At 41.1% G+C, this 27,733-nt stretch overlaps 1 protein-coding gene across 1 annotated transcript in view; it reads left to right on the forward strand.

Annotated features, from left to right (window-relative positions):
• The first annotated feature begins 18,607 nt into the window (after positions 1 to 18,607).
• Positions 18,608 to 27,733, forward strand: part of rerg (RAS-like, estrogen-regulated, growth inhibitor) — a 65,327-nt gene continuing 56,201 nt past the window's right edge. Inside the window, exon 1 of the mRNA XM_015953808.3 lies at positions 18,608 to 18,786. The gene's annotated coding sequence lies outside the window, so the exon portion shown is untranslated. The remainder of the gene's footprint in view (positions 18,787 to 27,733) is intronic.

Consider the following 27,733-nt stretch of genomic DNA (forward strand, 5'->3'; position numbering starts at 1 on the left):
GTTTACACTCCAATCAACCCTTATGGGTACAAGATTTGGGTTGCAAACAAAACACTGAGATCCTGTAATGGTCAGCATCTCTGCAGCATGGCCTGTTTTAGACAAAATACTTCAATATCTGAGAGAAGCTTCGAGTAGAGCCCCTCCTCCTCATTGAAATGATTCAGTTCAACACACACTGCACTGACCTGGGAATCCCTGAGGAGACCAAGGAGGAACTGAAGAGAGTTGCTGGGGATAGAGAGGTCTGGGTTTCCCTCCCTGACCTGACCTGACCTGACCTGCTTCCTCCACAACCTACGACTTTAGGGAGCAGAAATTGAAGGATGACAGAAACTGAACCCAAATGTTCACAAATGAGAAAATATGAATCAATAAATGAAAATAAATAAATACAATGAAATAAAACACAGAAGGTGAAGTTTTGAACAATACTATTGAAACTGAATATTAAGATATTCAGCCAGTCAAAGAGCTGAATATTCACTTAGAATTGGGAAATATTTTTTTTGTTTTGAAAACAAACAGAATTTTTTTATGTTTTTCAACCTAAACTAGTTTAAACAATGTATTGTTCTCTCATGAAAACTAAGATAACAGGAATGCATCGCCTTAATGAATATTAATACTTCCCCAAATAATTACAGCAACCAGGTGATTAGTAATACCCTAAGTAGTGGTGTACATTTTTGTCAGCAATGTTTTTCTGGTAAGGGAGGCTATGGGACTTTCTTACTGCCCCTTTTCAAATATAGAAAGCATTTCAACATTTTCACAGTTGTAGAAAAGGTTAGGGTTGAGCTTACAACTTGCCATTCAAATGTCTTTTTGGTTAGAGCTGCATGGTGGAGTTGTGGAGGTTGAAGGTTCAAATCCCAACTGTGGCTTTTCTGCTTGGAGTTAGCTTGTAACAAGATGACAGAGGTCTGTAATTTTTATTGCAGCTACACTTCAATTATGAGAGACAAGACTGTAAAAATGACAATCAGAAAATACAATTTTTTGATTTATATAGAATTTATTTGTATAATGATGCAGAAAATAAGTATTTGGTCAGAAACAAAAGTTCACCTCAATACTTTGTAATGTAACCTTGGTGTGCAATGAAAGAGGTCAAACGTTTCCAGTAGGTCTTCAGCAGGTTTGCACACTGTAGCTGGTATTTAGGCTCGTTTCATGCAGATCTCTAGAGATGTGATGTTTTGGTGCTGGGCAACAGAGTCTATAAACTTGCTTCACAGATTCCCCACTGGACTGAAGTCTGGAGACTGGCTAAGCCACAGAACCATCAAATGCTTTGTGGGCATGCCACTCCTTTTTTGCCGGCTAATTAAATAATTTTATTGAAAATATATGTTTATTACAATGATAAAACAGCACAATGCAAGCTCATCGTTTGTGGTACAACAGAATTCATTCTCCAGCAAATATCTTTGAGAACGACAAGCCAAGAAAAAGACCTATACAAACCCAAAATCCAGCAATGTAGAAAATTGTGGCAAGATGCTGTAAAATTTGTAATTTGGGTTAAAATAAACACGATTCTTTATTCCGATTCTAAAACTGGCGACTAAATGATTATCGGAAACAGGCATCACTGATCACAGCTTGTTCTTCTCAGGGATGGGTTTCTTGTCCCTTCTACAGATGATCACCAGCCCTGAAACAAAAGTAATTCTGATTGATGTGTTAAACTTTATCCAATAGAAAATACATCTAATGGAATAAAGGAGAGAGAACATGACACGTAACATAACAAAGAGAAATGAAGCCACGTTAACTTATTAAACCTACCAGCAATAACAACAGGAACCAACAGGAAGCGTCCTATCAGGAAAATCTGGTGCAGTAAAGGCAGAGTCCATAATCTAATTGTCATTTCACCATATTTAATCTGGGAAGAAAAACAGATTTATTAAAAAAAAAAGTCAAATTAGAAATGTGATCAGAGATAAAAAATAAAATTCCTTTTCACAAATTCTTATAAATATAGACAACATGCCCTATAGATTCACACGTCGCTTTGGATAAAAGCGTCTGCCAAATAAATAAACATAAAGATGACTTGCATTTCTTGCAGAAATGCTGTTTGAATGCTGGATAGCTGACACTGTAAGATGAAGCTGCTGAACAGCTGAACTGAAGTAGCCTGGCAAGCCAGACCAAGCCAGACTAAATAAATGTATTATTTAGTCTGGCCACGCTCCATTGACGGCTCTCGGTTGTGGGGCGGGTTCTATTGTTGTCTTTCAAATGTTCTCCACATTCCACTGGACAATGACTGTGACATACTCTTGTTTCACTCTGTTGCATCATCCCACCCACCAGGCATATAGAGTGCCCTGATTGGCCCACAAAGTGGATAAAGCTCTGTGATTTGTTCACTAAGCAGATAGAGCACTATGATTGGCCCACCATTATGGACCAATCACAGCTCTTTGTGTTTGAAACCCCTCTAGAGAGCTGTGATTGGCTAGCCAGAGTCCTGGTAGGAGCTGCTGAGGTTCCAATGGAGCATGCCTAGACCATTCTTTGCAAAGCAAGAATTTGGTCTAGTTCACTAGGCTATAACTGAAGCTGAAACTAAGCAAAACTGTCAGAAAAAAACACCAACAACCAAGTAAAGCACAAAAAGTAAATGAACAATAGAAAAAAATAATCCTAAACAGCAGAAAAGCTAAATCTGTGAACATTGTATAAAAATCTGGACAGCTAAAATGTCTAAACACCTGCTATTTCAGTAGGACAAGTTTAACAGTTTAATATTTACATTTAGCTGAACTGTGAAATTAGCAGCATACGCAAAATTTGGAAACTGATTGCTGAAGCTGCTGAATAGCTGAAGTGAAGCTGAAACTAAGCTAAACTGACAAAATGAGCTGAATGTATTTCAATATTTTGAAGCAAAAATCACCAACAATTGTAATAAAGTTCAGAATATAGGTGGAGAATGGACAAAAAAATGCTAAACAGCAGAAAACTTAAATCTTTGAACATTTATTAAAAACTCTAAAGTTGAAATGTTTAAACAGCTGGCATTTGAGTGAGAATATTTTAATAGGTACATTTTTACAATAGGCTGAACTGTGAATTCAGAAACATTTACTGACATCTGAAACTGATAGATTAACATATGTTCAGACTTGGTATGGAAGTGATGAATGGTTGGATCAAACTCAATTCAATTCAAGTTTCTTTATATAGCATCAAGGCACTTCACATACAGGTCAGTTCATTAAGCCAATCAGTAAAAAGTTTCCTATGTAAGGAACCCAGCCAATTGCATCAAGTCACTGACTAGTGTCAGTGACTTTACAGCAATCCTCATACTAAGCAAGCATTTAGCACCAGTGGAGAGGAAAACTCCATTTTAACAGGAAGAAACCTCCAGAGGAAAAGATGTGAAGTCTAGCATGACAAGAATAATCTGGCTGAATTTAGTGATATTTGATTATTTATCAAATGAATCATAACCCATCCAACGGCAGTGTGAAGAATCTACGACACCAGTAGTGATGGTTTCTGGAGTTCAAGCTGGCAAAACGAAGTTGTCTTGACAAGGCTGACAAGTGATTAGACTTCTGGGGCATTCAAAGGTCGTAGGCGCTTTACACCCAGCCCAGTTAGTCAGTGGGATACCCTCTGGTCTCTGCTGGAGGCTGTTTTACATCTGATGAAGTTGTTGCAGGTTAAAACAAATAACGGTTGTTTGGTTCTGTTCTGAAAAAGGTGGTTCTATGCTGCTAAAAGTGTTCTATTGTGAGATCTGGCTTGATCTCAAAGAGGTGTTCATTTAGGATTTTGGCTGGAAGTCCCAAAGAGGGCGTGTCTCTACCTTTTAAGGTCACTCTAACCCCAATCTGTAAAGTGAGAAAATCATCGAATAAAACAGAATATGATTCTTTTATAATGGTTAAAAAGTCCCATCATCTCCAGGAGTCTTGTGACTTGCTGGGCAGTGTAATGACATGGCTTTCTTAACACAACATCATCTAGAACATTTCCAAACAAAGGATCGGCTGCATTAAAAAGGCCAAACTAGTGGATGAAAAACACGCTGCTGGTCAGTAGTGCTCCATAAGCTAACTCAGGTTTGGGAAGATCATTTGAAATAATAATTAGAGACACGATGAAGTAGTTTTTGTGAGACGAAGTTTTCTGTTCAGTGACAATTTGCACTTTTTATTTGTTTGTAATAACTATTTGTGCAAACAAATGCAAATAAGTGTGTCTGAAGAAAACTATATAGTTTGTTAATATTTTTAAATTTATATAAAATTACCTCCAACTGGGTAAATTCAGCCTCCTGAATTTCTTTGATCTCACAGATGATGGAGTCAACCTCACTGCTGCTTTTTCTGCCTTCTATTCTGCAAAAATGCTTCTTCTCCTCCTGAATGCCCCAAACTGACAACTCTGCTAGTGACATGTTCAGTTCATCAGCCTTTTTCTGGAAGGACAACAAAGAGTTTTCTTTTATGAACTGATTTCACTCATGAACACATGACAAGAAAAATTAAGCCTTACTTGAATCACAACACGGACATAATTTCCTTCCTTTACAGCGGGAACTCCGTGAACCCCGGTCTTTATAGGTTATTTGAGTGCAGGACAACGTCTCATTGGCTACTTTCATAAACACGGTGCTGCTCTGAGAGTTTCCAGCTGCAGGTGTTTCATAGGTGAGATTCTGCAGAAAATACACTTCAGAATCAGAATCAGAATCAGAAAACTTTATTGGTCCCCATGGGGCAATTAATTTGTAGCTTACCACACAGAATAACTCGCTCATAAAAACAACCAAGCAAACAATCCATTTATACAATCACACAATCACACAATGTGTGTCACTACCAACATGCCGAACACATCCTAAATGAAGGGTAGAGGATGAGCAGCAGCCCTCCAAAAATGGCACATGCTTAAAGCCGATGATACTTCGCTGTTATTTCGCCACCCCTCCCGGCTCAGAGTTAAGCAGTTCAATAGCTGATGGAACAAAGGAGTTGGCAAAGCGGTTTGTTTTTCGAGAAGGTACATAATAACGACGTCCTGAGGGCATAAGAGAGAACTCAGAGTACAGAGCATGGAGGGGCTGACCCAGGATACATTTAGCCTTTTTTCGCGCCCTCTCCTCCCAAAGAGACTGTAAGTCTCTTTGTTTGGCGCCAATAATTTTGGAGCAGATTTTTACAATGCTCTGCAGCTTCTTTTTGTCCTTCATGGACAAGGCTTTGTACCAACAAACAAATGAAAATGTTAAAATGCTTTCTATAAAACAGCTATAAAAGTTGCAGAGAATCCTTTTATTCACGTTAAAATAGTTCAATTTCCTTAAAAGATAGATTCTCTGCTGAGCTCGTTTAAAAATGGAGTCCGTGTTTGTGACAAACCGCAGCTTGTTGTCAATCCAAGGACCAAGGTATCTGTACTCTTCAACCACCTCCACCACTTCACCGTAGATGATGCTACTACCAAGGTGGGGTGGTGCGGAGCGTCTAAAATCAATAATCATGTCCTTGGTTTTTTTGACGTTCAGGTCCAGGTAGTTACTGTCACACCAGTCTACAAAATCTGACAGCACGGGACCATGGTTTATTTCAGATCCTGAAAGTAAGGACATCAAAACAGTGTCGTCTGAAAACTTAACCAAGAACCTGTTGTTCTGAGTGACCCTGCAGCTGTCTGTGTACAGGATAAACAACAGGGGGGACAGAACGCATCCCTGAGGAGATCCGGTGCTGGACATTAATGGGAGAGAAATCTGACCATTAACCAACACCCGCTGGGTCCTCCCCGTAAGAAAGTTCAAAATCAGTAAGAGAAGCTGATCGGGCAAATTAAAAACATTGGCAAGTCTTTCAATCAGGATGTGGGGCTGCATCTTGTTAAAGGCTGAAGAAAAGTCTGCAAACAAGAGCCTTACACACTTTGTGTGAAAGTCACAGAATTTGTGTGATATTTGTAATCTGACCTTAATTTATCGTGTTAATCTTACAAAAACACACAGTTTTGTCTCCTAAACCAATCACATTTTTGTTCTCAATAACAAATGCATTCCTATATCTTATGATTTTATATAATGCTTTTGTGAAAATTAATGTGATTATATTTGCACGCAACTTAACGTGTTAAATTAAAGGTTATGCAGCAACATATCAGGTAATAAGAGTGTTCATGCATGACAACATATTAGCATATGTCAGCAGATCTACCTGATAGCTGCTGGTCCTGGGAAGTATAACCTGCTGTAGCTTGTGGCTGTGTGAGACACCGTCTACAAAGTGTAGGTTGGTCCCAATGAGAGTGACCGTCCTTTTCCCGCTGTAGAACAGAACAGACTTCAGAAATTAGGACATTAGATCCAAACTTAATTATAAATGTTATCAAGATAACAGGCGGATTGGTTCGGCGTCTGCAGTGATGCGGACGCCGAACCAATCTGTCGTGGGGAAGAGGGAGCTGAGCCAGAAAGCCAGGCTCTCGAGTTACCGGTCGATCTACGTCCCAATCCTCACCTATGGTCATGAGCTTTGGGTAATGACCGAAAGAACGAGATCGCGGATACAAGCGGCCGAAATGAGTTTCCTCCGTAGGGTGGCCGGGCTCAGCCTTAGAGATAGGGTGAGGAGCTCGGACATTCGGGAGGGACTCGGAGTAGAACCGCTGCTCCTCCGGATCGAAAGGAGCCAGTTGAGGTGGTTTGGGCATCTGGTCAGGATGCCTCCTGGACGCCTCCCCGGGGAGGTGTTTCGGGCATGTCCTGCCGGCAGAAGGCCCCCGGGTCGACCCAGGACACGTTGGAGAGGTTACATCTCCAATCTGGTCCGGGAACGCCTTGGGGTCCTGCCGGAGGAGCTGGTGGACAAGGCCGGGGAGAGGACGGCCTGGAGCTCCCTAATTGGGATGCTGCCCCCGCGACCCAGACCCGGATAAGCGGAGGAAGACGATGATAACTTAATAGTATAATTCCCCTATGTAGATTTTCACAAACATAAAAAAGTACTCTTAAAGATTAATTCTGATATTGCTTCCTTTATCATTTAATGTTCAGGATCAACCAACCAAGGGATGATTTGTCCCATTTTCTTCTTTGATGGTGTTTAATGGCATCCTGTATCCTCCAAAGCTGCACTACTGCCATCTCTGCTCAAGTCCTAAAATCTCCCACAACTTCACCCAGCTGAGCTACCAGACTCGTTCAGCCCAAGCCCACCAACAACATCCTTCTCTGAACTACATTCAAATTACTGCCAGTTCTTATCACATTTTTAAAATTTTTTAAGTTATATTGTAGGAAATATAAAGTGTTAGAGATGAGCCATCTCGTTTTCGAGCAGGCCCTTCTGTCTTACAACCAATAAAAGCAAGTTTGCAGAACAAAGAGACAAATCTAGAACATTAATCACAAACTAAAAAACAACAAAAGAAGTGTTCTTTTATGGTGTATACAAAACAGATTTTAACTTACACACACACACACACACACACACACACACACACACACACACACACACACACACACACACACACACACACACACACACACACACACACACACACACACAGCCAGGCATTATGTCATAAGGCAGTAGCCTGGCCAACCATGCCAATGCTTCCTTATTCTGTGTAGAATAGACAGAGAGCAGGTCTGGCAGCCCAAGCTAATTAGTGGAGGTGAAGCTTTGGCAATCACCAGTTTCACAGGTTCTGGGTTCGTTAACCGAGCGTCAGTAGTTTAGCTCCTGATATCCCCATTTTTTGTCTTATCTGCCTCATAAGAATTTGCTTATTTAATATCCTGCTCTCCTTTCACCGATGACACAGTCCCATGCACGATCCAGTGTGTAAACCCCATCGTCTCTGTTCATGGTCCCGTATCCACGTCTCCTTATCTCTATGGCTTCCTTTATCCATCTTTTGTATTTCTGTTGTTCGGTGTTTATGATCCTTGAGCAGCAGAGCGTGACAACGCCCTCTGCTGCCCACGGATAAATGGAGAAGGAAGTGATGCCACCATCAGCGTCAGCTCTGAGGAAGTTTACAGCCGGTAAACAAAACTGTCAGCAAGGTAAAAAAAAGAAAAATTTTCTGTGTTTGAAAAAAGAACCAAAAATGCAGTTAGAAACTAAACACAGCAAGAACATACCAAAGAAGAGGAGAACCACTCCAAAGCAGATCCTGACAGGCCAGCCTAACCCTACCCAGTCCCTCAGCCTCTCCAGTAGCAGATGATGGTCAACAGTGTCAAAGGCTGCAGTCAGGTCCAACAGGACCAGAACAGAACAGTCCCCTGCATCACTGTGAGTCAGAAGGTCATTAGAAACCCTAAGAAGAGCTGTTTCAGTAGAATGAGCTCTACGAAAACCTGACTGGAAGCTATCATAGATGTTATGTTCATCAAGAGCAGCTGTGAGTTGTTTAGCCACAACCTTTTCCAAGATCTTGGAGATGAACGGAAGTTTAGAGATGGGTCTGAAGCTCAGGTGGTGAGTGTATGAAATGGAAGAGATGTCAGTTTGTCAGTTCAACAATTGTGTGTAATCACATCTTATTATAGGACATGAGTCAACTGGTTCATGCATGAACCACCAAACACTGCATGAAGAGGAACTTGTCTTTGTGACCATAATGAGAAAATAGTATGAGAGAAGAAAAGTGTTTTCTGTATTTTGGTGGCTGGGGCTATTATTAAAAATAGCGCAGTAAGTTTTTGCTGCATTGTTTTATTTCATTTTTACAAAGCGTTACCAAGAAAAGCAAAAATATAATCATCTGCTAAACGATTACTGACAGAAATCTTAAGACACTGACGATTTATAGAACTGTGTACAAGAGAGCAAGAAATTGAAGAATGAAACATTTGTTTAAAAAATAAAATAATCATATTTTACTGATCTCAAAGAAAACGTATTTCATGAATATCTAACTTCTTTGTGTATTTTCTCACCAAGTTTTGTTCTGTAACTGTTGGAATTGTTAAATTATGCAATGATGGCATTTTATGCTGCATTATAGAGAAAGTATTCAGCAAACTAAAATGAATCACTGCGGTAATTTTGTCCATCACGGTAACTCTTTAAACAGTGTCTTCTTTGATTAGACCCTGACGAATCCTCCTGATAATTTACCCTCTCACTCCCTGTCCACTATTTTGTGTCATTCTTCAATCCAAAAATCCAACTGATCCAACAAAGTCCTGGTTCTGCTACAAGTATTTTGTATTGTAAAAGTTTATTAAACAGGAACAGTGCACAATTTAGCATTAACCACAAAAGAAAGATGCATTGTACCAGATTAAAGCAGGGATGCCAATTTCCATCTGTAGTCCCCGGGCAGGTTGATGTTAAAATAACTCGCAGAGTTCAAATGTGTGTAAACATGCACATGATTTAAAAGTAGTACATTTTATTTTAAATGATATTTTTTGTTGAATCTGAGCTTTGATTGCATTGTTTTCTTCTTTCCAGCTTCCGACCTCCACTAAAATACTGGATCTTGTTTGTAAGTCCAAGTCTTCTAGTTCTCAGTTTGATCTGATTCCCACAGTACTGGTTAAAGCTTGCCTCCCTTCTCCGGTTCCTCTCATAGTGGACATTATTCATTCCTCTCTTTCTAATGGAATTGCTCATCCATTTCTAAAAACTGCTGTAATCTTTTTGTGTTCTGGTTCAAGTCCTTTAACATCCCTCTCTGGGTCAGACTGTGGGTCAGAACCAGGTCGTGGCTCAGCTGGTAAAGCTTCTCCTCTGTAGCGATGTAAACATCGTCGGTGGCCACGGTGATGTGGAGGATGTCTCCACTAAAAGTGAAACCTCCATCCTCCTGCAGACACCGAGCTGGTTCTCCCCAGAGAGACCAGATCAGACCGAGCAGCAGGATCATCTTCAAGTACCAGCTCTGACTGGATCCAGAGACTCTGGAGGACTGAAGGTCACCGTTTGGACCTGTGAGCATAAAAGCGCAGCGTCTCTTTTGAAAAAAAGTTGAATGAGGTTTGTATATCTTGTGGTTCGTCACTCGACACCTACTTCTGTATTTTCCTCTGACAAATGTCAGTTCGTTTTGCTATTTACAGACATGCCCAACAAAGCTCTTTTGGCTTTCTGTTTGGTGAAGTTGTGCCAAGTGTCTCAGGTGAAAAATGAAACACATCTTTGTGCATAAATCATGAAAAACGTTTTGCATTATCTGTACTGATCACACTGAGCCTGTAGCAATTGCATGATTTTCACCTTTAAAACATTTCCTTCAAGCTTTGTCTGTTTCATAACACCTGTGTGTTAAACCTTTCTGAAATATGCTTTACAATGGCTGATTTCTATGTAAAATATTAAATTGTTTCAAATCGGAAAAACAAAAAGCAAAAAAAAAAAATCGCTTTGAATTAAAAAGCATCTGTAGGAGCCGTAATATTTCTTGGATGAGTTGAATACTGAGTTTCCATTTTTATTTCCCCTTTTGTTGTCATGGGTCACAAAGGTGTGGGCGTCGGAATTAAAAAGAGCTGTCACCGGGTGATTTTGACAGATAGAGTAGGGCTGGGCAGCCGTAGTTTTTGTTGACCGCAAATGTTCAGTTAATCACATCACAATTCAGTTTGTTTTACTTTGTTTATTAGTCATGTTGTGTTTAAGGATTTGACCAGAATTTAGAGTCACCTGCAACAATAAATGGACAAAAGCATTCCACCTCTCTGTGAATTAATAAGAAGCAGACAGCACGTCAAACAAATATACCTGGGCCTAATCTTTGCCTCTATAGCAACTTTGGAAGTTGCTACTACATCTAAAATAGTTAAAAGCACCGTGGAGAGCTCTGACCACGTCATTTTAATATTTTCCTGCTGCAAGCTCGATTTTCCAATGATTTTTTTAACCCTCTGAGCTTCTATTAAAAGAACCCATTTTCATGTTCCTACCTTAGCCACACTGTGCAACTTTTTCATATTTTTAAATATTTTTCTTAAGCCATTATGGTCTAAAATGATCCTTTGGTTAATGAAATGTTACTCAGACCCCCACCGCACCCCTGTGGCCAGAATATCACACTTGCATCTTCAGAGTGCTGGTCTGGTCCCTGTTGGACTCAAAAGGCAGTAGTCTACCTCCAGCATGTTTCCTGTGTGTTTTAGATCATGAACACAGGTGATTTGTTTGATGTAATGATGAATCGCTCCTGTAGACACAATGCAGAGACGTTTCAGCTGTTAAACTAAGGTGTTAAAAACACTAACACGCAGTGAGGAGCTGTTTCTTTTTTTCTATAAATGAACACTAGGGGGTGCTAACAGCAAGCCCACACTGCCTAATATGCCTTAAAAGAAAAACAGCAGAAGCCCATGTTGTGAGTTTAAAAATGAGTTGAACATTTTTGTCACAAATTACTTAAAAATTGTGACAATTAAATGTTTGAATTGTTTCTTGATGTGTATGTTAAAACTGTCTTTGATTTTGTGGAATTTCAATTTTTAGATTATCATTGCATTGACCTGCTACGTGTTTTAATCGTATGTTCAGAATAGACTCAGTGACAGAATTCTATTTTCTGTGTCAAGCTATTGTATTTATTATGTTTTATTAATTCAGCTTAAAAATGGGAACAGATATATTTACATGTTGGCTCTTTTGAGTGACATGTGCACTTCCTCTCACGAAGGCGGCCTCAAGCGGGAAGTGGAAACTGTCAGGTAAAATAAGCTTTACTCGCTAAGATACTTGTCTGTTGAAGATGTAAGGACAGTGTAATGTTGAAGAGAGCATCAGGGGAAGAGCTTTGTAAATTATGCGTCGCTTTAGAAACTGTCTCTATAGCTCGCTTTCTGTTGGCAGACGGTGGGATATAAACAACTGTTACAATTACGTTGGAGATCTACTAAATTTAAGCCAATCATTGTAGAAAAGCGGAGAAAAACTATCCTACCTAACCTATAATGTAACAGCCCTGCCCTCCTCCCTCCCTGATTCTCTCTCCCTCCGGTTCACCACTTGCTGCTGTTCTGGTGAGGTAAACTGTGTGCGTGTGTGTGTGTGCATGTGTGCGTGCGTGCGTGCATGCGTGCGTGTGTGTGTGTGTGCGTGTGTTTGTCTTTATCCTTTGCAGATATTTGGCCTGTGTATGAAGTGGAATGTGGTTTTTTATACAGTTTAAACATGCAGCCAATATTTTTTTTTGCAGCTCGTTTTGCAACTCATGCTATGGCAGATGAGGGAGACGCAGACAGGGAGGGATTGGTTAGCAGACCTGCCAAAAAGAAGAGGGTCCATGTGTCTCAGAAGTTTTTGTCCAAATATCAAGAACAGTGGCCATGCTTGCGACCCTCCGAACAACCTCAGCATGCATTTTGCACAATCTGCAACTATGATGTGGACATAAGCCGCAAGGAACTGCAGAGCTGCAGGTAATTAGGAAATAAGCCCTGGTGATGTGTGCATATGTGCTTTAAGCCAATTTAATATTACATTCTTGAGAACAGAAACACCTATTGCAATTTACAAAATAAATAATTACCATTAATATAATTGTTTTTTTAAATTAATTTGTATTGAAATGATTTAATACAAGTAGCTAGCATAATCACAAATATTATATAAGTAAACTCTAGAGTTTTACTGTTAAATATTAAAATACATGATACTTTGGAGTCAGGTCAAACAGTAAAAATGTCTATAACCTTACTAGTCAAAATAAGAACTATAACTGTGTGTGTGTGTGTGTGTGTGTGTGTGTGTGTGTGTGTGTGTGTGTGTGTGTGTGTGTGCGTGTGTATAAAATTTTCCATCCAGTAAATGGGAGATTACAGTGTGAAAAGCAATGCAGTGGCAAAAGTCCATGAAAAAACGCTGCACAAGTGGTATTCAAAAAATTTTGACAAAGTTGACAGGTCTGGGGCAGCAAGGGCACGAGCAAAATACTGTATCTGTAATCTCCCGCTTTATGTTAAACAAACTGTCCACCCAGGCATTTGCGCTGCGCAGACGCTTCGCTGCCCATGACTTTGAACGTTAGTTGAGAGCGGCTGAGAGTCAGTCTCATGCAGACTGACCGATGAAGAGATGTTATTGTTCTATTTTAAAACAAGTTAAAATGAGCTTAGGATCAAAATGTTTGTGAGCAGATAATAGTAATACTGCATTTTATTTATTTTTTCCTTGAGGTGCCAGCTTTATGAAAATGGTGTAAATTGTTGTGGAAGTATAACTGGCGTATTTCAAATCGTTTGTGTTGGACAAATAACTTGATTGCCTTGTTGAATTCTGAGGAGACAGGGTCACCATGTCAGTGTGATTTCTGCTTAAAATGAGCCGAGGAACATAATGTTTTCTGATGTGTTGTCTGTGGTCTTCTGTGATAGCTCTATCAATTCAATACATTTCTATTGGGAATACATGTTGTTAAATAAATGATGGTTTGAAAGTGGTTGCTTATTTATTCATTTTGACCCAATGTAATGGGTCAATTTTACCAGATTATACAGATGCTGATGTGTTTTGTTTTCATAGCATCATATGTGAGTGGGTGTCTGTGATAGGGGACATGGTAGTGCAACAGGTTGAGCGGGTTGTCCAGTAATCGGAAGGCTGCAGGTTCGATCCCGGCTCCGGACAGAGAATTCTGCTGTTGTGTCCCTGGGCAAGGGACTCGGAGTTACCTGGTGGTTGCCCCGGCAACCAGGAGTCCAACACCCGACCACTAATTAACAAATCCTGCATGCGGAACAAATCCATAAGGACAGAACAGCAGTGAGGAGTCTTCTGGGCCCACAACAGGCTCTGGAGAGGAGATTGATCGTGGCGGGATGGAGCAGCAGGAGGGTCAGTGCACCGCTGACGCCGCTGCGGGCAAAGCTGAATGCAATAGCGGCTCTCGGCGCACAGACGGGCAGCCTCACTGCAAACAGGCATGGTTCCCCTGGATCAGTACAACCCTCCCCAATCAGAGGCAAAGACTTACGGTCATATCGCGGCTGAATCGGATCAGTCTTAATACGGCTGCCACCAGGGGGGCTGCTGGAGATTTTGGGCCCCTTGAAAAAATATCAAGTTGGACCCCCTGGGGGCTCAGCCATAGCTGGAGCTGGGGTTCCACCCTCCCAGATTCGAAGGGAGAATAAAATATAATATATATACTTTATATTAGTGTTTCAGTTTTGCTTCATTATGTAGGTCTACATGCATTCTTACTTATTTACATATCATTTTCACCAGCTGTCTCATTAAACAGTGAATTTCATTCAACAGAATTAGCAATATCACTGCTGGAAAAGCAGAAAATGCACATGCTGAAAGGTGTTAATCTCCTCAGAGTGAACCTTACTCCCTGGTTTAATGACAGCCTTCGCAGAAGCGCCAATGCAGAAAAATTGAGCGTTTGTGGAAGAAAACCCATCTCCACGTCCATCTGCTGCACCTAAAGGATCTTCTGACATCCTTTAACTCTGCAGTCAGAGACGCGAGGGTTTCCTATTTCTCCAACCTGGTGTCCCAGAGCAAAGGGAACCCCAAGGTGCTGTTTAACACCATCAGCAGCATCGTCTCTCCTGCCTTTCCTACAGCCTCCATCCACTCTGTTACAGACTGCGAGAACTTTCTGTCTTTCTTTGTGGACAAAGTCAATAAGGTTAGATCTAGCATCTCTCCTTCAGTCTTATCGCTGCCTCTCCCGACTCCAACCAGGCCCATCATCCTAGATAGCTTTGCTCCTGTTTCTTTGCCTGAGTTAACCAAACTAGTTAACTCAATGAAGACCTCTGCATGCCCCCTCAACATCTTACCCTCATCTTTGTTTAAAAGTGCTTTTCAGTCCATCGGTCCCAGCGTGCTCTCTATTATTAATGCTTCTCTGGTTTCTGGTCAGGTCCCTGCTTACTTTAAGAATGCTGTAATCCACCCGCTTTTTAAAAAAACGAGTCTCGACCCCTCTCTCCATAGCAGCTTCAGACCCATCTCTAAACTTCCGTTCATCTCCAAGATCTTGGAAAAGATTGTGGCTAAACAACTCACAGCTGCTCTCGATGAACATAACATCTATGATAGCTTCCAGTCAGGTTTTCGTAGAGCTCATTCTACTGCAACAGCTCTTCTTATGGTCTCTAATGACCTTCTGACTCACAGTGATGCAGGGGACTGTTCTGTTCTGGTCCTGCTGACCTGACTGCAGCCTTTGACACTGTTGACCATCACCTGCTACTGGAGAGGCTCAGAGACTGGGTAGGCCTATCAGGATCTGATCTGGAGTGGTTCTCCTCTTATCTCTCTGAGAGCTCCTTTTCTGTGGCCGTCTCCAAGTTTAGGTCCTCTACCACCTCTCTTACCCATGGTGTCCCACAAGGTTCTGTGCTGGGGCCTCTGCTCTTCCTTCTCTATCTGCTTCCTCTTCAGCACATCCTGAGCTCCTTCAAAGGAATCTCCTACCATCTTTATGCAGATGACATCCAACTGTACATCTCCTTTAAGCCCCATGAGATGTCTAAGCTGCAGCTGTTACACACCTGCTTAGACTATCAAAACCTGGATGGCTGGGAGCTTTCTTCAGCTGTTTTGGGGTTATTAGGAGCGAATAATTAGTAAGTTTTAACTTACTTTTGGATTCTTCAATAAATTCTGTAAATATGGGAATATTTACCGAATTATTAATTAATTAAGATACCATTAGGTATCTTCGGGGCATCACCCATTCTAATTAGAAAGGGAAATGAATCCAAAATGATTATCAGTCTATCTGAAATGTTCGTGGAATCCTAGGAGCAGAGATTTCACACCAACACAAGCAAGTCTCTGGAGACAAAGTCTGAATTTTATAACATTTAATTGACAAGGAGATTAATAATGCAAAACAATTTTAATATAATTGAAAATGTGTGTGTAATGGAGGATGTCCCCACAAACACTAAAAACACGTATGAGTGTGTGTGTGTGTGTGTGTGTGTGTGTGTGTGTGTGTGTGTGTGTGTGTGTGTGTGTGTGTGTGTGTGTGTGTGTGTGAAAGGGATCCTCTGTTCTGCTGAACAGGTGTGCAGGGAGTGTGTTCTTGAGCTGTGTGTGTCTGATAAGGCTGGAGGAATGAGCTGTAAGCTGTCTCCAGCTCTAATACAAAGGAAACGTTTTTTCTTCTCTCAGATGCAGCACAGGAATAAAATCTCAGTGGCTTAAGATCACAGTAAAACTTAACTTCAACACTTCAAAAGTTAACAAAACAACAAAGGTCACTCGTAAATTATTTATTCTAAAAGAGAAGTCTACCAGCCTGGCCAGAGCTGACGACTAAAGACCCAGACATTTAAATAATAAACAAACAGACCTTACTTCACGATATATATATGCGTATTTGGTGCGGAAGAAGAGGAAAACACGTCTGATAATTTGAAACGGTCTCGCGCTGCGACCATTTATTTTGGTCTAGAAGAAACGGAAAAGGTAAAAGTTTAAATGAAATAAAAACTTGCAGGAGATAACAGCTGTTCCGGAGCAAAGCAAGGCGTCCCTTGTGTTCCCTGATCAGATGTGATTTCCTCCGTTGTTCACTCACGAGTGTCTCTCCACGGGCTGGACAGAGAGAGCAAAGTTTCTTTTGTGCTAAGTTTGATAACTTACAGCGTCTTTGTGAGGTTTGATGGGAGCTCCGCTCGTTTCCTTCACATCAGCTGGAGTTGAGCAGAAGAGAGCAGATTTGCTGGATTTCCAAACCCAGCTTTCCAGCGGTTCGGTGTTTGATCTGCTCACGTTGATCGGAGCGTGCAATGAGCGTCCTTTACAGCCAGTGTTACTGGGCAAAAGAACAATTAAGTTTCGTTTTTCTCTCCTTTTACAGGGAGACGGGAGCTGTTGTTGTGGTGACGTCATCACATTGCTTCCGTGTGTAAAGCATCATGGGAAATGAAGTGTCTCTGGCGCTGATGTTATTATTTGCTTTTTAAAACACAGTCTTTTGAGGAAAATTAATGCACAGTAATTTCCTAGGTCAGACCCTCAACAGCTGAATGAAGATAAGACTGAGATCCTCATCTGTGCCCCAGACAAGCTGGTTCCCAAAGTCAGAGATTCTCTTGGTCAGCTTGCTTCCCACACCAAACCTTCTGTCAGGAATCTTGGTGTGACCTTTGACCCAGCTCTCACCCTGGATTCTCATGTCAGTTCTCTTGTTCGCTCTTCCTTCTTCCATCTCAGGAACATTGCTAAGCTGAGTCCCCTTCTGTCTCGCTCTGAACTTGAGACAGTTCTCCACACCTTCATCTCCTCACGCTTAGACTACTGTAACTCTCTTTTCACGTGTCTGAGCAGAACCTCCCTGAACCGTCTACAGGTGGTTCAGATTGCCTGTGCTCGGCTTCTGACCAAGTCCTCCAAACACTCCCACATCACCCCGCTTCTCCTCCAGCTTCACTGGCTGCCAGTCAACTTCAGGGTTCATTTCAAGATCCTGGTTCTGGTCTATAGGGCCTTACATGGACAAGCACCATCTTGCATTGGTGATCTTCTTAGTCCCTACACCCCCAGCAGGCCCCTGAGGTCCAGTGATCAAAGCCTACTGGTTGTGCAGCACCAGGCTAAAGACCAAAGGTGACAGATCATTTGCTGCTGTGGCCCCCAGACTCTGGAACTCTCTCCTCCTGAGCCTGAGATCAGTGGATTCAGTGGTCTCCTTTAAAAAGCAGCTGAAGACTCACTTGTTCAAGCTGGCTTTTGTATGACCTTCTTCACCACTCTCTCTTTATTCTGCTCTCCCCACCTATTCCACCTTCCTCACTGATTTCCCTCTTTCCTATTCACTCTCTCTCTTTCTTTACATATTTTCTTTTAAATCGCAATTGCTTATTCTTGCTCATTTTAAATATATTTTTAAACATTTTCTAAGTGCTTTTTTATATTTTTACAATTTTTTATATTTTTTGTTTTTGTTTTTGTGAAGTGCCTCGTGATTTTTATCTTGAGAGGCGCTATAGAAATGATATTTTCTTCTTCTTCTTCTCCTTCTTCTTCAATGTCAACTCTTTCTAGTTCTAACTATTTTGAGTTTCTAATTTATGACTTGTATGACTTTTGCCTTTTCTTTAACAGGATCCATATGATGGTTAAACATGGCTCAAATCTAAATGTAAATTCCCAGAGAGGATTTGTTTTCTCAGTGCTGTATAGTAGCTAATAACAATCATTATATCATATTAGTTCATAATCTAGTGCTTTTTGTCTGCTGGTCAAATTTGATATTTTAAATGTATTAAGAAACAATTATCACACACACACACACACACACACACACACACACACACACACACACACACACACACACACACACACACACACACACACACACACACACACACACACACACACACACACACACACAAAATCCTAAATCCGCCCCTGCTTTCATTCACTAATAAAAACAAATCAATTCCTGTTTGAAATCATGGTAATTTAGGACGGTGTAGTATCGTTTGTGCCCACTAGGCGTCAGTGTCGTCCCTCGGTGGTCCATGCAGCGGCACGCAGCGAGCCGCCCGGTCTGTCAGAGGAACTCCTGCGGCTCCGCTCCGTGTATTTTCACGGACCCTGTGTCTTAAGGATCCATTTGTCTCAGTCAGAGCTACAGCTCAGTTCGGTTCGGACGGGATTCATCCACTCATCCACACGTCTGTCCCTCCAGCTGCGTGCCTTCCTCCATCCATGATCGCGTCTTCATCTCAGAAGGTCATTTTTTTAAATCCACGGACCTTCAACTTTTTCCTTCCCTTTGCTGTCCACCGAGTCACGTCTCAGGGATTATTTCTCTAGTCTGCGGTCTCCGGTGAGTTCTCCTAATTTTATCCTCCTAATAAGGTGCGTCCTTTCAGGTGACAGCTCCACAGAAGCGAGGCGTTTGATGACGTGGGCTAAACATGCTGCAACCTGTAAGGAAGGTCATGCCATGTCCTCTGAGATGGGAATTTCTCTCAAAGGAAAATAAATAATTACCAACAGAATTAGAGCTGCTGTAGATTGGTGCTCATTGGATAATTCAAACCGAATAACCTGTCACTCAGGTGATTCACCCTTTCATTAACACTCAATAACTGAATGAAAAAAATCTACTTGGGGGAAAAGGTAGGATGGTGTCAGTGTCTTCATTAATATTCAGTTAGAACTTTCTCCGCTGCTCCCTTCTGGGATCTAGGATGTATTTTGTATTCAGCAGCAGCCCCCAGTGTTACACAACAGCCCAAACTTCAATAGGATTAGGAGTCAGTCACCCCTCACAGGTGACTGCCAAACCCGGGACAAGAGAGCTGTGATGGCCCTGAGAAAGGGTCTGGGTTAAGTCTCAGCAGAAACACAACACTGGCATGGACTCAGTTCCAAACGGCACCAAGAAAATCAAGTTGTGAGGTTTCCTAGTAACACACAGGTGTTAAAGACAGTGATTTAAGGCGTGTTTGGTGTATTTTGTATTTGTGGGAAAGTATTTGCCTCCTTTAGTCTCCAGATATTTTGTCATCCAAAAAATTTCAGCTCAGTAACCTGATTTCACTGTCAGACAAATATAACCTGAGTACCAAATAAAAACTTAAAGGGATTAAAGCTATCCAAACAAACCTGGTCCTGTGTGAAAACATTGTGGACTTTAAGAGCTTGCTGGCAAACGCTGAAATCAGCGTTTGTGATCAGTGGTAAATAATCTCACATCACTGTAGAACTTGTCTTTACACCATGGTTTTAATTGAGCCACATTGGAGGGGTTTCCTGGATAAACCAGTTTAAGGTCAAAGGTCATTCTCCTTGAGGGTGTTCTGGTAGAGGGCAGAACTCCATGGTTCCATTAGTTACAGTATGTGGTCAGGGTCCTGATGCAGCGTAGCATAAAAAGCAACTGGTTATCATCAGAAAGGAACTGAAGTCTAAAGTTAGAACCCGAACAAGGAAATAAAGATTCAAGATTTAATATCAGTGTATTCAAAACATGCATTAAATCATGAAAGGATAAACTAGTGTCTGAGTTAGTTGGAAAATGACACCAGGTGAGAAAATACTGTATCTGTGTTTATAAAAGTTTGAATAAGATTGTGAGGAGGAGGATTTTAGAGTAAGTTACGTTCATCTCTCTGCTCCTTTTTATTCTAAAAGTTTTTCTTGATACGGAAATCATGTAATTTTTTTTTTCAATTTTGAATGAATTAAATAAATTAGAAGAATGTAAAAAGCAACCCGACCATCACATTAGCACCATGGATGGTAAATGGTCTGTGCTTCTAGAGCTCTAGGACACCCCCAAGGTGCTGTACAATATAACCAGTCATTCACCTATTCACATCCTGGTGATGGTGAGCTAGAGTGTAGCTGCAGCTGCTCTGGGTTGCACAGGTACCACCGGTCCCTCAGACCACCACCAGCAGTGGGTGAAGTGTCTTGCCCAAGGACACAATGACAGCAAGAGACTGAGTGAAGCTTGAACCATCAACCCTCTGATTACAGGGCAGACACTTAACCTCATCGCCCGTTTACCCAATATAACTGTTGTTATAATGATTTTCCTGAAACACACCGTTAGTGTAATGGGACACACCCCTTTTTAGAAAGACCCACTTTAGTCCCACCAGCCCACAGGATGTTTTCCCAGAAGTCTTGGGGATTTTTGGTAGATGTGAGACAGGTCTTTGCTGTTTTTCACACATATTTCGACCTTTGAACTCTACTATGGAGGCTATTTTCCCCCTCCGTCCCTCCAAGATCCACTGAAACCAGTTTGAAACCTCTTTAGTACTAGCCTGGCAAGCCAGGCTAAATAAATGTATTGTTTAGTCTAACAACGCTCCATTGACAGCTCTCGGTCGTGGGGCGGGTTCTACAGTTGTCTTTCAAATGATCTCCGCATGCATGCTACTGGATAACGAACAACATGACGTACTCAACGCAACGGATGTCGGTAAACGAGGCGGGCCGCTTGTGAAGAAGGCAAAAATACATCCTTTTTTCTAAATAAAGGACTTAAATACATCTATCTGCTCCTGATTCTAACGAAGCCCAAGTCCAAACTTTCTAAAATTGATGTAAAAGCTGTTTCAAACGAGCTGTCTCCATCTTGTTCCACTCTGTTGTATAATCCGGCCCACCAGAGAAATAGAGTGCCTTGATTGGCCCACAAAGTGGATAGAGCACTGTGATTGGCCAGCTGGAGTGCTGTGAATATTCCAGTGGAGTGTTCCTAGACCAAACTTTGGAAGGCAAGATTTTGGTCTAGTTCGCAGGGCTACGTTGGTGTTGCTTTAAGAACCAAATGAGGAAAACAAGAATTCTGTAAGGAGGGCTAAAATCTCTACAAACCTTATAGTGACTTAACAGTGTACTCTGCGTATTTTACACACTATAATAATAACCTGTGGATGTGAGTCTGTACAATTTCTACAGTTCAAAAGTTGTAGTTGAGTACTTGACGGTGAGCAAAGACTGCAGATCCTTCATTCGTTTCTCCACATCTGTAATTTTGATCACGTTCATTTGACTTTATAGTCAAACATTTCTGTAGAACACATTACAGAAATGTCTCTCCCAGTCGTTTTCTCGCTGCAGAGCACCGTTCCCCTTTGTGTATTCTGATGACAGACGTGTGGTTTGCTGTCTTTCTATAGCCAGTGGTCGGTCCCCTCCCATGCTCTGGTCGTCCACGGTCTGTAATCTCTATAAACCACAGCACCACCACCCAGATTCATTTCTCAGAGTAAAAATGACACAGAACCCAGCTGGGCACACAGCTGGAAGAGAAGAGAAGAAAAAACACACGCGTGCCCATTTTAACAGTCTGGACGTCCTCCCTGTAGGGTAAAACAAAACAAGCAAACTTGGACGTCCTGAACAGAACATTAGGTTTTGTATTTCAGACCAAACTATTTATATTTTCTTTAAAGTGAAGGAGTCATAGTTTAAACACCTACCTGTGTAGTGGATCATTGGTGACACAAACACTAATGATGACTTTTTATATGTTTTAATGTGTTGTTGAGTAAACCTGGTCATCATAATTATTGTTATCATAATGTGTCCTCTGTATTCTCCTAAATCAGCTTTTACTGTATATACAGTAGTTTGTAGCTTTTCTACTTAGCACATTTTATAAATAGCCTGTTAAAAATGCACAAAATCCTTCAGGATCAGTTGTTTGCATCTGCTAATAGAAAGTTAGGTCATTGTTATAAACAGCATAAAAACATTGTATTTCTCTCTTTTTTGAGAAAAAAAATCACAAGAGAAATATTTTTTGGAAGGTGAGTTATGTTTATTTATTTAGCAGATGCTTTCATCCAATGCACACTTAAACCTGAGGTTGTAACAGTGCTGATGTTCGGTCACTGTCCTAACACCAAACCTAACAACGCCAGCGCCGAGCTGACAGCACCCTCTTGAGTCCAGCTGGAGGTCTGGCTGAGCCTGTCCTGACGGCCCGTCTCTGGACTGAATGCAGATGAGATAAAGTGGAAAATGATCAGCCTGTTGAGGTGGCAAACGAACATGTCCATAAAAGCTATCGAAAGCGTGATTGTAACACAGTTGTAGGCTTTTATTAAAACTCAAATCCATGTAAAAACAATATAATAAACTTTGACTCTGTACCTGAAAAAGAAGAATCCCGGTGAGTTGAGACTAGCAGCAGCTTTGGCCTTGCTGAAGCAGCCTCCTCTGACATCTCAGGTGTGTGCGTACTTGTGTGTGTGTTGTGTGTGCGTGCATGTGTGTGTGTGTAAGTCAGGATGATGGAGTGGGTAGAGGCCATAAATGGCAAATAGTGAAGGAAGAATGATCCACTCAGCAGGGAGACACTGCTGTGTGTTGCTGTTCTTCTTATCAAGGAGGCGATTCCCTGCTGCAGCGTGGGAGAATGAGGAAGCTCTGTAGAGGTGTGTGTGTGTGTGTGTGCGTGTGTGTGTGTGTGTGTGTGTTATGGTTCCATTCCTGACATTTAAAGCAGACGAAGCATAAAATAAAAACTAAGGCATGAAAAAGAATAACAAATCTTGAGAAGAACTATTTGACATGGTGGTTTTGTTCCTTTCTCTTGTCTATTTTACTGAGAATGCTCCTTCCAACATAGTGCAGCTGCAGTTGTTCAAATCCATGTGTACGTAGAAAGCACGAATGATATATTTGTTTTTAACCCAAATCATGTGGTAGGGATTCATATTTTTCAAAAATTTTAACTGGCTATTGAAGCCAATAAGCGGTTAATACTCTGTTAACCGTAAACTCCCCCTCCAGTCCCCTCCCCGCACACTCACAAACATGCACAGAGAAGCAAATCTTTGCTCCTGCTCTATAAATTAAACAAACACTTTCACACTTACTCTTTTAACTTACTCTTTTAACTTACTCTTTTAAGTGATTCTGATGCAAAACCAAAGTTCCAGGCTCGTTACGACATTTATAACCTATAAACAACGTTAATGAGACAAGAGCTGAAACGTCCATCAGAACCTGTTGTGTAACGGGCCGTCCAGCATCACGGCGCTGCTTATCGCACTTTCTGGAGGCCACACTTTTAAAAACCACTTTAGTTTCCTTACATTGAACTACATAATTACATGGAAGTTTCTTTATTTTAACACACTAGAGGAGGCAGACACCAGGCTATCACAAAGCAGGAGTCATGGCACTGACCTGTTGCTGGTCTTGTTTCATTTCGTTAAGTGGCTTTATTTCCATGTTTTTCCATCCTCAGCGCTTTGATGTTGACCCATTTAGTTAACTTCCAAATGTAAAATACTCCCACTGTGCACTTTCCTAAATGCTTCATTTTTGAGTAAATTTATTTGATCATGCAACAAGCTCTTCTTCTGTAGTTTCATAGTGGTGCTCTCATGCCATCTGGTGGCACTAAATATATTACACCCATGCACAGCAGAAGAACGTGAGCTCAGCTGGCATTTAACCAGGCAAAACTATTTTTCCTGGTTACAATGTTAACTGCAATTAACCAGTTAACTATGTACATACCTATCATGTGGTTAAATACAGAAAAAGTGTGTGCCTGAGATTGTGTATAAATGATCCAATGAGTAGTACCGGCCGTTATACACTTCCTGTTTAATGAAGCAAACGCGTGTTTAAAATGGCTGCCGCGTGTTACTTGTGTTGATTTGAAGCATTGTTTGCGCACATCCCCCAAAATTAACACGGCACAACGCGATGCGAAGCGTCCGAACGCTACGATATGAAAGGAACCAGTAGGTGGAGGTAGAGATGTCCCATTCTGATATTGATATTGGAAGTAATTCGATATTGGCCCAACAATACTGTGTCGGGTTGTATCAGACTGCATCAAAAATCTCCGATGTAAGCAATCTGTTAAGGTTCACATTTCTGCAACCAATGGTTAAAAAAAATAGTAATTATTTTCAGACATACTTGTTATTGGCTCTTATCACTTGATCAAGCATTTCATACATTCCACACTATGAAATAGGTAAATGTATGTATGATTTGTGCTGATATTGCATTGGATTGATATCGGTATCAGTCATTGCTGAAGGCTGCAATATTGGTATCGTATCGGAAGTGAAAAAGTTGTATCGGGACGTTCCGAGGTGGAGTTGGTTAAATGGGCAAGACACACTCACCATGGTGACTACTTCTCTGGTTTAGAGGTCTTTCACACCATCTATGATATCACTGATGTCTTTATTTCTGTCGTGATCTCAAAATTAACCAGTTAGTGAGCTCTTTTATTGATGCCATGTTTGTTTTGGTGTTTACCCACAAACCCGGCTCTCTATCTGGTCTGAGTTATGTGGTGCGCCCCCTAGTTGAACACTCCAGCAGTGTAGTGCCATGTAGCCGCAAGTATGTGAACAAAGATGTCTTCTGCCTGCACCAACGTGAGATTAAACAGCAACCATGGCCTAAGGGGCAGGGGACCAGGTTCAACAGTAAACATTTTCTTTTGCACAGCACGTTTTAATGTGTTTATTTGTTGCAAATGGTTTTTCATAACTGTAGGCTACACTTAGGAAATGTCCAACCAACGTGAACTTTATTAGTGGCGGCTGAGTGCAGCATAATGCAAAGCTCAGCATTAAAGGTGCTATAGCGAATCTGAAAACAAGCTAGGTTTTAACCCTCTCAGGCTCAAAATAAGTTTTGATAAAAGGACGAACAACTAAGCCCTTCAGGGGTACTTCTGAGTTAAAAAATGTTCATGAAATACGTCTGTGGAGTAACCAGGTAGGAAGGTTTTAACGTTGCAACGCCTGACTCCAGAGGGTTAAATGCAAATGCGGTCATAGAACACTCACTCCTCCCCTCGGGTATCTTCCCTGGATCTGCATCCACCGGAACCGGAAACCTGCATTACACGGGGAAACAAGATAGTGCTAAACATCATTCACCATTTTCTAGGTTCAAACTTTTGTCTTTCGTTGTCTGTGACTTCAAATGGTGTTTTTCTTTTTGGTACTCTGATATGTCCTAAAGTTGAAGTGGTAGCAACCGGCTGTGTCTCCTTCTCTGATATAATTGAGCGGAAAACCTCTCACTAGTGGTGTTCTGTTGCTAAATACACGAGTGCGTAATGAATGAAGGACTCAGAGGTGCGGCGGATCGGCGAGACCGACAACCAATAGTTGCTTTCATTCCAAAATGTCTTATTGGTGGGAATTTTTAGACAAATACAAGAAAACCACTTTATACACTTTATTTTTTAGTTTTTTTATCCCCACAATATATTTATAGCTATACCATGTTAGTACGTTGTTAAGAGGCATGAAATTAATGTTTTAAGCTTATTTGTTTTTCAAAATTTCTGTAACAGCTTTAACCTTACTTCAAACTCGATGCAAAGCTCAGTGCTAATGTGAAATGGTCAGTGCAAATAAAAGGTGCAAACTACCAAAAAGAGTAGACTCACTTCTTACCTCAGGAAGAATCAGCTTGTTTCTAACTTTTTCCATTCTTTCACAATTTGTTGTCAAAGTGAGTGAGCTGCAGAAACTTTTCTGGTTTGCGTCTCGCCTTAGACACAGCGGCGTCCAAAACCGATCGATCTCCTAAATCATGGATTGTCTGCTTCGTGATCACACATGGGTGAAAATCAACTTTAGAGGTGTGATGTTTGCTCTCAAGGTGCGCAAGCTCGTTCCCTTAAACAATGCTATTGAGGATTTTAGTCGTCATTGGCAGTGAATGAATGAACAGCTATATTGGAGCTGCTCAGATTAAACACTAGCTCATTTTCTTTTTCACATTTATGATATGGGCCAATATTTATTTGTTACAATTTGATCAGATACATTTTTAAAGTGTTAAACTTCATGTTTGAACCACTCAAATCCATTCTGGTCCTCGAGAGTCCCAAAGAACTCAGTTAAAACGATGTTTCTGTTGTTACAGACAGAATTACGTCAGTGGTTTGGACAACTTGGGTGGTGAGGTCACCATAATGCCTAAAGCTAAAGTTTACAGTTCCTTCAGATGACACGATGGACTCTGTTGAACAAAAACAAACTGCAGACAGTTGCTTTATAGAAAGGCTTGTGGAAACTGGTATGAAGTGGAAAAAGTTAGCTTCAACAGGAACGTCTGGATTTTTGTGTGTCTGGAAGGAAGCTGTAGACAACTGGAAGTTTGCCACTTCATTACTTCAACCAGGGCGATGCCAGCTAACGTATTTCTGGCACCAAAGATCACCCAAACACATTTCACAGCTTTTATTTTTCTGGGCAGGAACCAGAATCTTATTGAAGTTTTCTCCTTTTTTAAAATTTCATCTCTCTTCAGCCAAGACCAAAATGAGCAGCAGTATCTGATTGGGCCGCTGTGAGAGTGGTTCTAAGGGCCGCTGTGAGGCCAAAACTAAGAAGCTCCATTTACAGTCATTTATTCTTTATTGGATTTAGACATTTATGTTAACTGCAAAAGTCCTGATTAAGATGTTTTGTAGCCAAACCAGTCCAAGTCATACAGACCCAGGATCGGTCTGGACTGAGTTTCAAACAAATGCATGCATGAATTTGCTTTTAACCTTTTTTTTTTTTTTTTTTTTTTTTTTACAACAAACCTGCAGATATCATGAGTGCTGAGTGTCATCTAACTATCTGGTACACAGTTGATAACACTGTTGCCTTGCTGCAAGAAGGTTGTAGGTTTGAATCTCAGCTGTGACCTTTCTGTATTAAGTTAACATGTATTCTGTCTTCATGCACTGGTTTTCTCCAGGTGGTCTTGTTTCCTCCCACAAACCAAAAATGTATGTTAGATGGAAACTCTAAATAGACAGCCTAAGTCACGCCCATCTACTTCTGGTACATGGGTTCCCCACTGCCGAAGGATCGATACAAGTGCTTTTCTGTTTGATATGCATACATAGATTTAACATACAGTGCCCGGTCAAATAAAAGTCGCCACCTGGATTTACCTAAGCAAATGTTATAATTACTGCATGAGCGATTATCTTTCAGCTGGCAACACGTTACTTAACCCCAAGAAGTACAATGAGTTGCTTCTCAAAACATGTGTAAAGACACATCTGGTGGTCATGGAAAAGATGGGAATCTGTTTGAGAAGGGTCAGATCATTGGCATGCATCAAGCAGAGAAAACATCTATTGCAGACTCGAATAAAATTGGGTTAAGAACTGTCCTACACATTATTGAAGTCCAGTTGGACCCTGTTCCAGAGTGATGGTGCATCAGGGTAAGAAGAGAGGCAGATGAAGTGATGCACGCATCATGCCTAGTGCCTAATGTACAAGCCTGTGGGGGCAGTGCTATGATCCG

This window comes from Nothobranchius furzeri, chromosome 1 (assembly GCF_043380555.1).
Source record: "Nothobranchius furzeri strain GRZ-AD chromosome 1, NfurGRZ-RIMD1, whole genome shotgun sequence".
NCBI classification, from domain to species: Eukaryota; Metazoa; Chordata; class Actinopteri; order Cyprinodontiformes; family Nothobranchiidae; genus Nothobranchius; species Nothobranchius furzeri.